The sequence below is a fragment of the Somniosus microcephalus genome, chromosome 13 (assembly GCF_052327205.1).
Source record: "Somniosus microcephalus isolate GS21.2 chromosome 13, FLI_Smic_1.0, whole genome shotgun sequence".
In the NCBI taxonomy this organism is placed as follows: Eukaryota; Metazoa; Chordata; class Chondrichthyes; order Squaliformes; family Somniosidae; genus Somniosus; species Somniosus microcephalus.
In genome coordinates, this window is record NC_140999.1 from 61,024,960 (window position 1) to 61,041,484 (window position 16,525).

The 16,525-nt window shown below is 47.3% G+C and overlaps 1 protein-coding gene across 1 annotated transcript in view; it reads right to left on the reverse strand.

The window, feature by feature from the left end:
• LOC147108362 (zinc finger and BTB domain-containing protein 7A-like) overlaps positions 1-16,525 on the reverse strand; it is a 129,979-nt gene that overhangs the window by 31,506 nt on the left and 81,948 nt on the right. The window lies entirely within an intron of this gene.

A 16,525-nucleotide genomic window follows, 5' to 3' on the forward strand; every position in this document is an offset into this window, starting at 1 on the left:
GGACCAGGCAATTGCGATGGCCCAGTCATCACTTAATACCAGAATCTCCGGCTTTTGTGTTGTTGATATGACACTTCATGGTCGTATGTATCCCTCCACCCGACTTTCGGTGCTCAAGGACTTATGTAGTGATCTCCTCTTAGGACTGGACTTCCAAAAACAGCATAAGAAACTCACCATTGAGTTTGGTGGATCCAAACCCGGACTTACTATTTCTAATATACCGTCTAAATTACCATTTTGTGCATTATCAGCAGCTTCACTTGATGAACCCTCATTATTTGCCAGTATTCCGCCTCAATGCCAACCGATAATAACGAAATCGCGGCGCTTTAATCAGGAAGACCAATCTTTTATTGCGGCTGAAATCTCTCAACTTCTAGCAGAGGATATCATTGAACCATGTTCGTCGCCCTGGCGGGCTCAAGTCGTCATTGTCAAGAACCCTCTAAAACCTCACAAACAGCGACTATGCATCGATTATTCGCAAACCATCAATCAATATACCGACTTGGACGCCTACCCATTGCCACGCATTGATGATATGGTTAATAAACTGGCCGAATACAAAGTGTTCTCAACTTACGATTTAAAAAGTGCCTATCATCAGTTACCCTTGAAGGTCTCAGATAAGCAGTACACAGCCTTTGAGGCTAATGGACGGCTGTACCAATTTCGTCGCCTCCCATTCGGGGTTACTAATGGAGTGGCTGTCTTTCAACGGGCAATGGATGGCCTGGTTAAGCAGGAAAACCTAAGGGACACTTTTCCCTATCTTGATAACATTACCATTGCAGGTCACGATCAACAGGAACACGACTCCAACCTCCAAAAATTTCGGGATGCCCTCCATCGCCGTAATTTGACCCTGAATGAATCCAAATCTGTTGAGTCGCAACCGACCATCAACATCCTTGGCTACTGCGTAGGCAATGGTATCATTCAGCCAGACCCAGAAAGACTTCACCCGCTCCAAGAGCTCCCGTCACCTAAGAATCCGGCTTCTTTACGTCGGGCTCTCGGTCTGTTTGCATACTACGCTAAATGGATTCCTCATTTTTCGGACAAAATCCAACCCTTGCTGCATGCTAGATCATTTCCACTGGGAACAGCGGCTGTTGCAGCCTTTAACCTTCTCAAAAAACAGTTGGAGAAAGCGGCTCTTCACTCCATTGATGAGAATCTCCCTTTCGTGGTTGAATGTGATGCCTCGGAGGTGGCGATCTCGGCTACTCTGAATCAGGAAGGTCGTCCTGTAGCATTTATGTCCAGGACCTTACAAGGTGCCGAGCTACATTATCCTCCGGTTGAGAAAGAAGCCACAGCCATCATAGAGGCAGTACGGAAGTGGAACCATTTTCTAGCTCGCCAGCACTTTACATTGATCACGGACCAACGATCAGTCGCCTTCATGCTCGATAATCGAAAACGAACCAAAATTAAGAATAATAAAATACAACTTTGGAGGATGGAACTGGCCTCTTTTGGTTATACCATTCTCTATCGGCCTGGCAAGGAGAATGTGGCCCCGGACACCCTCACACGGGCATTCTGCTCCACTATGTCATCCTCCACCCTCATGGATGTCCACAATGGTTTGTGCCATCCTGGCGTTACGCGCATGCTACATTTCGTACGATCACGGAATCTCCCTTTTTCCACTGGAGATGTAAAGAAAATATGCTCAGAATGCCGGCTTTGTGCGGAATTAAAACCTCAGTTCTTCCGCCCCTCAGATGGTATACTCATACATGCAACCCAACCGATGCAACGACTTAGCATCGATTTTAAGGGCCCAGTGCCCTCTTCAACTCGGAACACATATTTGCTCGCCATGATCGACGAATATTCACGTTTTCCGTTTGCCTTCCCCTGCTCCAATATGCTGGCGTCCACAGTAATCTCCTGCCTTGAGCAGGTATTTTCTCTCTGTGGCATGCCGGCTTATATTCACTCAGATCGGGGTCCATCCTTTATGTCGAGGGAACTCAAGGACTACCTCTCAGAACGGGGAATTGCTACAAGCAAAACAACACCATACCATCCCATCGGAAATGGGCAGGTAGAGAGGTATAACGGTATCATCTGGAATTCCGTACGTCTCGCTTTAAGATCTCGGGGCCTACCAGACCAGCAATGGGAAACAGTGCTTCCGGATGCATTGCACTCTATACGGTCCCTGCTTTCTACAGCCACAAATACTACACCTCATGAGCGGTTCTTTGGATTCCAGCGTCGCTCATCTCATGGGACATCACTCCCGTCATGGCTAACTACTCCTGGACCTGTATTACTCCGAAGATACGTTCGGACGTCTAAAAATGACCCTCTTGTAGACGAGGTCGAACTAACCGATGCCAACCCCACCTATGCAAACATACGATATTCCGACGGCCGAGAATCTACCGTATCATTACGGGATCTGGCTCCCTGCCCACCAGGACCTAGTGGGACATCGGGTGATGGCATTTCACCAGGAAACTCTTGGGACCTATCGGGTACTCCTCTCCAGGATCCTGATCGGACACCAACTAGCTTGGTGCCGGTAGAACCCCGTGCTCAAGGTTGCGACCCTCCCAGTACCACGCATGAAAGTACTGGTCTGCCACAGACCAGCTCTGCACCTCCCTCTGAACAGAGGCAGTCTGACTTTGAACCTATTGGGGCTCGTACTCGAAGCCATGATCTCCCCGACCCTTCACAGGGCAATCCAGGCCACACGGACTCTGGCCAATGGCCAACCGCATGTAAGCGGACCAGCGACCCTCTACGACGGGAATCCAAACGGGTGCGACTCTTCCTTGTTCGGCGGCTGCGGACCAAAAGGTAGACCACAGCCTCCTAAACCTGCAGGAGGGAAGAATGTGATAAAAATAATAACTTCCGGGAAGTTATGTCATCACTTCCTGTGAACTGTGAACTATGAACTGTGTACATACCTCACTTCCTGTCATGTGTCACTTCCTGTTGGACTGGTATAAATACTGGTCTGTTCAGTATTGTAAGAGGCTTCTACCAGAGGCATGGTAAAGACCTCTCTTGTATATAGTGTGTTTATAAGTTACTTAAAGCTTACTTTAAAGTTACTTGATGGTAAGCCTCCTTTTTCTTACATCATTGCCTCTCCTCATTCTTCCTTCCAAAATATACCACTACACACTTCTCTGCCACGTGTCTGCTCATTTCACCATGTTCTCCAAATATGGCCAAAAAATTGTGACAACAGGAGGTAAGGTTTGTGGACAGGAAGTGCAAACCTTCAACAATATTTTTCATATTTAGATAATGCCAGGCGCGACGTCTCATCATTGTACTGATGATCAGGTCACCTTCATGTATGAGCAGTCTTTTCCAGTCCTGGACTGTCCCATGCTCCTAATGATATTGGGACATATTGGAGGTGATTTGTTAAATATGTCGAATGATGTCTCATGGGGAATTTCCTGGAGTTCGCTTAATTGCTTTAGGGAGGTGGGCAGATATTTCCCAGAAATTGGCCGAAGTTTCCCGCACCCCTCTGGTATTTACCCCCAAGAGTTAACAGTACTAGCGATTAGGGACGGTGGTGCATGAGGTTGCACTGTCTAATGGGCCGGCTAGTCTTCTCTTTTGCCTTACCTACACAAGCCCTTTGAAAGTTATACACCTTCACTACAGATTATTTGCCATTTTCCTACTGGTGTAAAACATATTCGAAGAGCAGCTCTTCCTGTCAACATTTATTATATTTATATAGCGCCTAAAATGTCCCAAGGTGCTTCACTTTGACACCGAGCCACAGGAGGAGATATTAGGACAGTTGACCAAAAGAGCTTGGTCAAAGAAGTAGGTTTTATGGAGCGTCTTAAAGAAGGAGAGAGACGGAGAGGTTTCGGGAGGGAATTCCAGAACTTAGGGCCTAGGCAATGGCCGCCAATGCTGGAGCGATGAAAATCGGGGAAGCGCAAGAGGCCAGAATTGGAGTAGCGCAGGGATCTCGGAGGGTTGTAGGGCTGTAGGAGGTTACAGAGATAGGGAGGGGGCGAGGCCATGGAGGGATTTGAAAACAAGGATGAATTTTTTTTTTAAATCGAGGCGTTGCTTAACCGGGAGCCAAAGTAGGTCAGCGAGCAGAGGGGTGAAGACTGAATGGGACTTGGTGTGAGTTAGGACACAGGCAGCAAAGTTTTGGATGAGATCAAGTTTATGGAGGGTACAAGGTGGGGGGCAACCAGGAGAGTTTCAGCAGCAGATGATTTGCAGGCTTATTATTTGTGAGATATGATGTCATTGGCATTAAGGAAATGTAGCCGATGTTCTCATGTGAGAAGATGGTAAAAAATGTCCAGCATTGAAACAACAGCTTCAATGGTGGAACATACTGGGTGGGCTGAATGGCTCTTTCGGTTCCTACACTATTCCATCTGGTTGAAGTCAATTATCAGATGATCTATTCAGTTGCTCGATAAGTTGCAGGGCATGTTTCAAAACACAGCAATACCACCACAGAGCATTGCAGGACTGTCAACACAGCCCAGAGGGCACTTTGTTCGAGTGAATTCCTAACTTTGGTCATTCCTACTAGTGTTTCGTGCCATTAATTGCTGTTTCACAATCTGAAATAGTTCCCATATTGGAATTATTTGATAAGGGACTCTGCTACTGCTAAAGCTCTCCTGACTGATCCCTTCAGAGTCTCAAGTGTGAATCTTAATCAATGACTAGGATTCAAATTCCAGACTCCTTCAAGAGTCCAACACTGCACCGATGCAGCTGCCAGGCAACTTGCACTACACCTCATTGTATTTTTAAAAAAGCATTCGTTCTAATAACTAAATGGAACAGACAGACTCGGGCATATCTGAGCTAGTTAGATTACAGCAACAACAAATTGCATTTATATGGCGCCTTTAACATACTAAAACATCTCAAGGCGCTTCACAGGAGCGTAATCAGAGAAAAATTGACACCAAAGGAGGAAACATTAGGACAGATGACCGAAAGCTTGGTCAAAGAGGTAGGTTTTAAGCAGCATCTTTTCCATAGAGAAGATAGACGTTGAGAGGCGGAGAGGTCGAGGAAGGGAATTCCAGAGCTTAGGGCCTAGGCGGCTGAAGACACAGCCACCAATGGTGGGGCGAAGGAAGTCAGGGATGCACAAGAGGCCAGAATTGGTGGAATGCAGCGATCTTGGAGGTTTGTACGGCTGATGGAGGTTACAGACGGAAGGCGAGGGCATGGAGGGATTTAAACATGAGGATGAGACCTGCCTTGTTTGAATGAATCATACTCCAAATATATGACCGGAGAAAGCTCAATTTCAGTAGTCGCTGGGCTTACTCTTGCATTATGTGAAGGATACTGGCATAAACAAGTTTTATTTCTAGTGATGGGCTATTATATTTGTCTCTCATCTTTGGTACGGTATTAAGACTATTTGCCAGCCAGACATCCTTAATTGCATTCTCTTCCCCTGTGACTTCACCTTAATGCTTGTTTCCCAATCCAGTTGAAGGCTGACCTTTCAGACTCCACTCTTCCTGTCCTCTGGAATTCTCTCTCAAAATTATTTTGCTTTCAACCGTTCTCTATCTTAAAAAAAACACCTAGAAATCTTGCTTTGACTGCGCCTTCAGACTTGCCCCTTATACTTTCTTCCTTTTCAGTTCGGTATCCACCTTTCTGCTTTGTTAAGGGCTCGACTATGTTTTCTTTTACATGAGGAGCATTATATAAATTCTAGTTATTAGCATCATTACCTTTTACAAGCAAGATAGAAGAGATGCATGGATTCTATCTTACACCTAATGACTACAACTCATCTATTTATATCACACCCTTAATAATACAAAAATGCTTCACGTCAGCCGTGGCTCAGTGGTAGCACTCTTGCCTCTGAGTCAGAAGGGTGTCGGTTCAAGTCCCACTCCAGGGATTTGAGCATATAATCTAAGCTGACACTCCAGTACAGTACTGAGGGAGTGCTGCACTGTTGGAGGTGCCGTCTTTCGGATGAGATATTAAACCGAGGCCCCGTCTGACCTCTTAGGTGGACGTAAAATATCCCATGGCGTTATTTTGAAGAAGAGCAGGGGAATTCTCCCCGGTGTCCTGGCCAATATTTATCCCTCAACCAACATCATTATAACAGATTGTTTGGTCATCATCACATTGCGGTTTGTGGGAGCTTGCTGTGTGCAAATGGACTGCCACATTTCTTACATTCCAACAGTGACTACACTTCAAAAGTACTTCATTGGCTGTAAAAGCACTTTGGAATATCCGGAGGTCATGAAAGGCGCTATATAAATGCCAGTCTCTCTTTCTTTCACAAATGCATGGGAGAAGAGGTGACGGGAGGTTTCGCTGAAGAGAAGGGTTTTGGAGAAGGCTTTTCTAAGAGAGAGAGAGAGAGAAGCGGAGAGACAAAGCGATTTAGGGAAGGAGTTCAAGGAGAAGGGTCCCCAAGGCAGCTCAAGGCTCCGCCACCAATGTTGGGGTGACCGGGGTGGGGGTGGACAAAAGGCCAGAGTAAATGGCTAAAGGATGTAGGGGATATAAGGCTGGAGGAGGCTGCAGTGATTGGGCGGGGCAAGGCTGCAGACAAAACTGAAGACCAGGATCAGCAGTTTAAATTTAATACCCCGAGGGACGGGGAGCCATTGTAAGCCAACAAGAATGGGAAAGATGAGCAAGTGGGACTTAATGCAGGACAGGATATGGACAGCTGCATTTTGGATACGTTGGAGTTGTGGAGGGTGACAGGCCAGCAAGGAAGGTGTTAGAAAGATTGGGTCTAGAGGTGACACGGATTAGGGTTCATCCAAAAGCATGGACATGCAAAGTGATTGCAATTCAGAGTTGGTTTAGAGCTTGCATGTCCAATCAAACTTGGGGACCATACACTCTCACCCATCTCTTTATATATCAACATATACCTGCTTCAGTAATAACTTTTGCCTCAATTTTCTCTCCCTGTGCTCCTAAAGGTAATGACCTGTTCTACAGTTTCATGGGCGTCACTAACTCTCTGGTACTTCACCCATTCTTTGTATGGTAGCCCAGACTGCGAGTCTTGACAGCCTATTTAACTGTGGGATAGGAAAGGGAGTGGGGCATCACAGCCTAGCCCAGGGCTGCCCTTGCCCACAGATCTTTCCGCAAGGGTCACTGACTAGCAATCGGGAATGGGAAACCAGGATAATGCTTCCATCTTATTTACCCAGGAATGAAAGGCAATTTTAGCATTATGTTATTTGAACTGAAGTACAGAACAGAGAGCAGGAAAAATATAAGTTTGTTAATTAAAGGGCAAACATAGCACATAATAGTTACTTAAGAACTTCTTTCATGTGCTCAAGCTAAAGACCTGAGCAACATAATTCTATAGCCACGATTTAAAACCAGGCTGAGAGGTCAGCGTGGGGGCAGGCTTGCCCAAACTCGCCCATGTGACACCTCGGCCATTTTAACTCCCGAGCCTCATAGCCCAAGCCCGACTCCTGCCCGAATTCAGCAGGAATGACATGGAGGCCAGTGGGCAGGAGCGGGAGAGGGGCAAACGAGTAGGCTGCCTCCAGGTACCCGTGGGACCAGGTCCCAGCAGTCGGGGGGGGGGGGGGGGGGGGGGGAAGAGGAAGTGGCTGCTCCTCCTGACCACAAGGAAACAGTAAAAAATAAAAATCACTGATCTTCTCGGCCCACTGCTGTTCATTGGTGCCCATGTTCCTGCCTAGGCCTGCACAAGACATCGAACGCTCGATACGAAGTAAAAATAGCTTCAGGGTCTGAATGATGTCATCAGACCATGATTTAGGCATCTCAATGAAGCCCTCGCCTGCTTGGGCTGAGGGCCTCAAATGCTGTCCAAAACACGCCTGTTAAAAGACGGCGAGTAGCATGCTGCTGCCATTTTAACCCCCACCCACCCCCCACGCTCCGCTCTCGTTGGGGGGTTAAAATCAGGGCTTATACATTTTGATAGGAAGATAATATCAAACAACATTTCTAACTCTGGCTAAGTCATCCATCACCCCTTAAGTAAAACCAATTTTATCAATGATTTGAGAATATGACTGTCAGATGATGGTTATTGAGCTACTGGGATTATAATTTCCCACACATGGAACTGTAGGCTACTAATGAGCTGGAGCACTGAACCTAAGCAAGGTTTATGGCTGCAGTCAATGTTAAAAGGGCCACGTCACCTTTCAAAATAACCAATCAGAACAGAAGCTCCCAGCAATCAATTCAAGGACAAGGGGAGTGAAGGGCCACGGAGCCTCTTTTGTTGTAATAGGTTTATAATAACAGGTGTCGAGATGCAGTCCATGATGCACGAGGTAATCTAGCTAATTTGTACTATTGACAATGTTCAATTACATTACAGCTGTAAATTCCACATTGCATAATCCTCCCCACGATATTGTGGCATTAAATCGAGGATTTCAGAAGTAACGATTCAGAGTTAAGACAAACGGACAAGATCATCCAACATTTCTTCAGCTGAGGAATTCTTGGCTACCCAACAATTGCAAACAGGTTTATTTTTGCTTTCAGTACAGAGCGCCCCTTCTATTTTTGGTCAGCTGAGTGGCCGACACACATCTTTCAGATGAAATGTTAAACCTAGGCCCCATCTACCTGATCACGTGGGCAAAAAGATCTTAAGGCCCTATTCAAAGAAGATCAGGGAGTTCCCCTGCTGTATTCATCCCTCCACCAACATTTTTTTAAATCTAATTTGCTGTTTGTTGGACCTTGCTATGTACAGATTGGATGCCGTGTTTGCCTACGTTACAACACTGACTGCACTTCAAAAAATGGAATTCATTAACTGTGAAGCACTTTGAGAGGTCCTGAGCACTGGGAAGCTTTAATACAAATGCAAGCTAGTTCATTCATTGTCTGTTGGTCAAGCATCGAGTTCTCCACATCTTGTATAGTACAGGCCAGACGCAGAGTAAAGCTGCATGTACTTCGCCCCACCATTGGCGGCTGTGCCTTCAGCATCCAAGCCCTCAGCTCTGGAATTCCCTTCCTAAACCTCTCCACCTCTCTCCTCCTTTAAGACGCTGCTTAAAACCTACTGCTTTGATCACCTGTCCTAATATCAGCTTCTTTGGCTCGGTGACAATTTTTTTGTCTGAATACGCTCCCGTGAAGTGCCTTGGGAAGATATACTACGTTAAAGACGGGATATAAATGCAAATTGTTGTTATTGTCCCTTCAACATTGCTTAACCTTAACCTCAACAGAGCACCTCCTTCCTCTCCTCATGCAAAGTTTTCCATTTCTCCATCCTTTAAATTAGATCTGCTGCATCTGTCTAAAACTAAATCAGGATGTGAACTAGTTACAGATGATCTCAGTGCCACCCTCCTCCCCCATGCTAGGGAAGGGGAAGAAAACAGCCAGGGCTCCTGCCCCTGATTGCTATCTAATGACTCCATGCTAGAAAGTGTATGTGGTAGCTAGCCCTTGTGTGAAGACCGGATTGGATTTGACTGATGCCTCTATTGTTGAATAACCTGCTGATATTCAGTGGGTTAATTTCTGCGCCTTTTTCCCCCCTGAGGTTTTCCTGGGCTCTTCCACCGAGGTTTTCCTGGGCTCTTCCACCAACGTTACGGCAGGCGAGTGGGAGAATCCCTGCCAATTAAGTACTTTTGAAGTATGGTCACTGTTGTAATGTAGGGAAATGTGGCAGCTAATTTGTGCACAGCAAGGTCCCACAAACAGCAATGTGATAATAACCAGATAATCTGTTTTTTAGTGATGTTGATTGAGGGATAAATATTGGCCAGGACGTAAATTGTGCCATTTTACGTCCACCTGAGAGAGCAGACGTAGCCTCGGTTTAACATCTCAAACGAAAGACAGCACCTCAGACAGTGCAGCACTCCCTCAGTACTGCACTGGTGCGTCAGTCTAGATTTTGTGCTCAAGTCTCTGGAGTTGGTCTTGAACCCACAACCTTCTGACTTAGAGTACAGAGTGCTACCCACTGAGCCACAGCTGATGCCGGACATTCAATGCCCAAAGTGGTAAAGGGAGAAGGGCTTCATCTATCAGCAGTTGATACCCTTACTTTTATTGAGCAGATAAATTCACACTCTTTCCCCTTCCCCAAAAACATCTGAAGCTAAAATACACAACGCATTAAGATTAGCAAAGAAGCATATTGCTCCTCTTAACTCTACTGTGCAGCAGGCCCTGATAATGCACCTCTCTGGACAAACTGCAAAATGCCCTCAGCATCACAGGGTATTGTAATGATTGTTATAGCTACAGCTTTATGGAATTTACACGGCAGGGACTCACATTCGTGTGTACTTCAGCAGTGGGCTGAGCTGGGGGCAGGGGGTGAGGGTCATTGTACTGAACACACAATGGGATTATGGAGCTCGAGTTTGTGTAGGATCAGTGGACCGGTGACAAAATTACAGAACAAAAAGGGAAAAAAGAATTTCATTTAAAAAAAAACATTGTAGAATCCCTTCAGGGCCATGTGCGAAAGGAATTCTCAACAACAACTTACATTCATATAACGTAGGAAAAACATCCCAAGGCGCTTCACAGAGGCATAATGGACGCTGAGCCAAAGAAAAAGATATTAGGCGGGGTGACCAAATGCTTGATCAGAGAAGTGAATTTTAAGGAAGGTCTTAAAGGAGGGAAAAAGAGGGAGATGGACAGATTTAGAGAGCAAATTCAGAACATTGGGACTCGATGGCTGAAGGCACGACCACCACACCAGGAATTACCCCCCCTTTTAAAAAAACAACAAAAGAAAGCTGTGTGTGGATTGCCTGATGCACAACATCTGCTTGTCCATCTGCTGGGACAAGTGGACTGTATCTTCAGGTGACCAATCTCTGGCCAGCACTTCCTTGCTTGCTCAAATTGGTTGGGGCCTAAATGATTGGCCCTTTAGCTACATTTCTCAATTAAAGAAAAATCTAGTCACGAACTGCCTTTACTGGTCAATGCAGGATGAACTAAGAAGAGTATTCTTCTGTAACCAGATTAAAGAAAAAAATTGTATTTATACAATGCTTTATCACATCTCTCAGGAATGTCTTGAAGCTCTTCATATACAATTAATTACTTTGAACTACAGTGACGGTTATGGAGGCAAACACTGCAGCCATTTTGCACACAATAAGATCCCACAAATAACAATAAAATAATTAATCTGTTTTGTGTGGTGTTGGTCAAGGCAGGAATGTTGGAGGATAATCTGATCCTCTTCGATTAGTGCCGGGGGATCTTTAAAGTCCATGTGAATCATCAGAACAGGCAGTCTTGGCCTCTATTTAATGTCACATATGAACAATACAGAATGCCTCAGTACAGCCCTGAAGCTATAGCTTACGCCCTCAAGTCATGAAATGAGGCTTGAACACACAACCTGAGTCATTTCTACTCCCCTACCCAACATGTATTCAGGTGGATAGAGGCAGGAGTGCTACCCACTGAGCCAAGCAAACTCACACAAAACTAATCAAAAAAACAAGCTTAGAGGCCTCTCTGTCACTTCTTTAATTTACCTCAGGACTCTTCTCACCAATGCCGTTTACACTTTAAAGATCACAGACCATGTAAGCTGCAACAGATACTCTGATGAGTCAAGTTTTTAATTGCCTATAGGCAGTGTTGCACAATCAGAAATGCCCAGGCGTGGAACATACAAAAGCTCAGCCAATTAAAGTGTCATCTGCTGTACCTATCTATCGGTTCAATAAACCAAGCAAAGAAGTGATTGTCAGTTGAGGGAGTTGCATAACCGAACGTATAGGAGAGTTTATTTTGCTTCAGATTTGGGTGTAGAGCGTACCCAGAGAGGTTCTGTACTGGGATGGGATGGTCAACATCAGAAGTACAAAACTCCACAGGCCTAGATATGTGCGGGGCGAGTGAGCAGCAATGACCCGAGCATCGCTGCTTTACTGAACACAAGAGATCGATGAAATCACATGATGAAGCCCAGAGAGTTGGCAGTTCTGGTTTTTTAATTTCTCCCTCACCCCATACCTCTGCTCTCGCTGGGGTACAGTTCAACGAAGCCTTGGCAAAATGACCATCACTCACACGCGCTTCAGGAAAATATTTGTCTGAAGTGTCGGAGATCATGGCTGACTCCAGTCACACCCTCCCCCACGGGTGAGACCACGCAATCATTGTTCCAGTTTTTTTGGACCCCAAAGGAAAAAAAATCTATTTCTTTCAGGACTGCAGTTATACATGTGCCAGTGAGATTTTCTTAAAGGCAATAAACCAGAAAATATTGGAAATACGCAGCAGGTCTGTGAAATGATAAAAGTTGTGGACGTGTGCCAAAGAGGGTCTACGCCAAAACATTAACCTTTCTTTTCCCTTTTCAGACACTGACAGATCTGTTGTGTACTTCCAACATGTTCTGGTTTATTTCTGATTTCCAGCATCTAAAGGTTTTTTTTCTTCTCATTTCTAATTGTTCTGATTAATTTTTGTTCTCATGGGAAAATGTCTATCTTGGCTGAATTGGGATGAACATCTGTATCACCACTAAACCATCTTGTTAATCCCTAAATACCAATGGCTCCAGATGTAAAATTCACCCTTTTGTCCGGTGTCACATCACATCATAAAAGGGCTCACAACAGCTTCAGAAATGAATGGCCGACATTTCAATACCATGGGACTTGACTGATAGGTTTGCGAAACTAGGTTTGTCTTTCCTTGATGAATGACGTATCAGTAGTGGGGAATGGACCATGTTTACAAAACAGCCGCATCCAGTGTTGGCAGCAAAGACCTTCAATTCAAATATGGCACGCAATGTAACTTTTTATTGTTAAATGCCTGGTAAAAGATTCCTCTAACCTGCCCCAGCAATGTACCTGAACCCTAACCTCAGTCTGCCCCAGCAATGTACCTGAACCCTAACCTCAGTCTGCCCCAGCAATGTACCCTGAACCCTAACCTCAGTCTGTCCCAGCAATGTACCCTGAACCCTAACCTCAGTCTGTCCCAGCAATGTACCTGAACCCTAACCTCAGTCTGTCCCAGCAATGTACCCTGAACCCTAACCTCAGTCTGTCCCAGCAATGTACCCTGAACCCTAACCTCAGTCTGTCCCAGCAATGTACCCTGAACCCTAACCTCAGTCTGTCCCAGCAATGTACCCTGAACCCTAACCTCAGTCTGTCCCAGCAATGTACCTGAACCCTAACCTCAGTCTGTCCCAGCAATGTACCCTGAACCCTAACCTCAGTCTGTCCCAGCAATGTACCCTGAACCCTAACCTCAGTCTGTCCCAGCAATGTACCCTGAACCCTAACCTCAGTCTGTCCCAGCAATGTACCCTGAACCCTAACCTCAGTCTGTCCCAGCAATGTACCCTGAACCCTAACCTCAGGCGATCAACCTTTTGGACCGTGCGACTTTCCATTGCTCACACCCATCAGCTTTCTGACTTCTTTGCGTCTGACAACTTGATAAGGAAGAAAGAACTTGCACTTCTGTAGCACCCTTCATGTCTTCAGGACATCCCAAAGTGCTTTACAGCCAAGCAATTACTTCTGAAGTGTAGTTGCTGTTGTAATGTAAGGGAACACGGCTGCCAATTTGTGCACAAAAGGTCCCCACAACAGTAATGAGAAATAACCAGATAATCTGTGTTTGGTGGTGTTTTGGTCAGAACACTGGGAGAACTTCCCTGCTTTTCTTTGAATAGTGCCGTGGGATCTTTTACGTCCACCTGAAAGGGTAGACAGGGTCTCGGTTTAACGTCTCACCCAAAAGACAGCACCTCCAACAGTGCAGCACGCCCTCAGTACTGCACTGCAGTGTCAGCCTAGATATGTGATAAAGTCTCTAGAGTGAGACTTGAACCCACAACCTTCTAACTCCGAGACAAGAGTGCTACCACTGACCCCAACAGTCCTAATTATGGGTAGTTTTATACTGTGGACCTTTGACACAAGTTAGAAGTAGCTGGAATACTATTCCCAAATAGTGCAGTACCAACACTGTATGGGATACAAATAAAGTTGTTGCCCGAAGGCTACTACTCCCTCGCCTCATGGTACCTCTGCAACCTCTCTTGGTCTCAGGCCATGCTTGTCACCCTCTAACTCTGGCCTCCCATGCAGCAGTCCCTTGCCATTGGCTGTGGCAGAGCCTTCAGTCATCTTGGCCTTATTCCCTGGTGCTAGCTCCCTAAGTCACCTCAAAACCTATCTTTCTGACCACTATTGGTCATCGCTCCTAACTCTTCTATCACTGCCTGGCAGCCGCATTCTCCTGTGAATCATATAGGCCTAGAAATTGGGTATAGCCCCGCTTGAGGTGTTAGAACTGGCGCTGCGCAAAGTTTATAGCCAGACGAAACTTATCGCAGCCTGGCGAGATATTGGGTTGCATCGCCCCCAAAGGGGATTGAGGCGTGAACTCAGACGTTGCACGGGGTTCCTAAGGCGCAAAAGATCAGGCGCTACCCAATATCGGCGCGGACGGGCGCAGCGCAGGTGATCTCAATTACCGGAAACCACGAGACTTCCAGGCGCCGGCCGGCTCTTAAAGGGGTGGGTCAGTCAGCCTGAGCTGCTACACTCAACGCTCTGTAGGCCTCAGTATCTGCGCTCGCCCTTCTCTGGCGCAAGAAACTTGGTGAGGATGGAGAAGGTGAGACAGAGAGCAGAGCGCTTCAGCACTGAGGCTCTGGACCAGTTGGTGTCTGCAGTTGAGCGCTGTCGAGATGTTCTGTATCCTGACAATGGCAAGAGGCCAAATCAAAAGGCTTACCGGCGATCTTGGAGGGAGGTTTCTCAGAGGGTCAACTCCAACAGCATGGCGACCAGGGCCCCTGTTCAGTGCAGGAAGAAATTCAACGACCTCACTCGGGTCGTTAGGGTGAGTGTTGGTTATGCAAACTTCTGATTCCCTCCATCTGCACCTAACTTCGAGGACCCTGTTGCCATGATGCCCCAATGGCCATCTGTCAGCAAGCACCCATGGCCCTTTCTGGGCACACACATGGACATTTCACTCAAGGCCACATGCAAGGACCCTTGCACCATGGGGGGCATGAGATGATCTCTCAAGGCATCATGTAAGGGCCCTTGCACCATGGGGGGCATGAGGTGATCTCTCAAGGCATCATGTAAGGGCTCTTGCACCATGGGGGGCATGAGATGATCTCTCAAGGCATCATGTAAGGGCTCTTGCACCATGGGGGGCATGAGATGATCTCTCAAGGCATCATGTAAGGGCTCTTGCACCATGGGGGGCATGAGATGATCTCTCAAGGCATCATGTTACAGAACTTCCCCTTCTTTCCCCTGCAATCCAAGCTGGCGACGATGCGAAAGGAGCAGCGTCGAACCGGTGGCGGACCTCCACAAGTGGTCACTCTCACGGATCTCGAGGAGAGAGTGCACCAGATTCTTGGAGGACGTCTGTCTGGTCCTGTTACCACTGCAGCTGCCGACCCCATTCTCGACAGCGAGGGTAAGGCTCTCACCTTTTGCAGCTGTCTCCTTCCACTTGGTCCCCCCGCCAGCATGCTTCCTCAGTGTGCCGCAATCTGCCATGCCTTTCCGCCAACCTGTCCTTTTGCTAAAGCCACTCTTCCACCTCCCTGCTTTCAGATGATGCATCACCAACTGGGGCTCCACGCCCTGAAGCTGCCAGTGCCAGTGCCTCCGGAGGCGAGGATCAGGAGGAAGCCGGACCATCCGTTCCAATCTCAGGGGAGCATAGACATGTACAGACTGGGGATAGTAGTTCCCTGGAGGGGAGGGGGGGGGGCTCTGAGGATCAGGCAGTTGCCGGACCAAGCGGCATGCAGCAACGCAAGGGGGGTAGGCAAGTTCGGCCACCGTCTCCTCGGAGGGCAAGGCAGGTAGTGATGACTGCTGCACAGAGTGCAGAGGAGGTGCGTCGCCTGGCTGAAATGAGCACCCAGGCCCGGCTCAGGCACACTGAGCTGATGGCTGCAGTGGGGAGGATGCCTCAGTCAATAGATACACTGGCAAAGAGTGTGTTGGACTTCGGGGCAACAATGGACAGGATTCTCCAGGGTTTCGGGGCAACAATGGAGAGGTCTGTCGAGGGCTTCGGGCCAACAATGGAGAGGACTGCCCAGGGCTTCGGGGCAACAATGGAGAGGTCTGTCGAGGGCTTTGGGCCAACAATGGAGAGGACTGTCCAGGGCTTCGAGGCCGCTATGGAAAGGACTGTTCAGGGCTTCGGACAATCCCTGGAAAGGTCTGTGCAGGGCTTGGCCGAGGCAGTGGAGCGGTCAGCACCGGCCTTGTCCGAAGCAATGGTAAGAACTGTCCAGGGCTTCTCCGAAGCACTGGCACCTGGCTCACAGGTCCTCACTGCTGCCACGCAGTCACTTGCCGGCCTCGTCCACACCCAGATTGAGGCAACGCGAACTCTCACTGCAGCCACCCTATCTGCATCAGCTAGGATCACCCCGGGCCCTTCCAGTCCCATACAAGGCCAGGAATCAGTGGAGCATGCGATTGTGGCGGATGAGCCAAGCCGGTCCCCT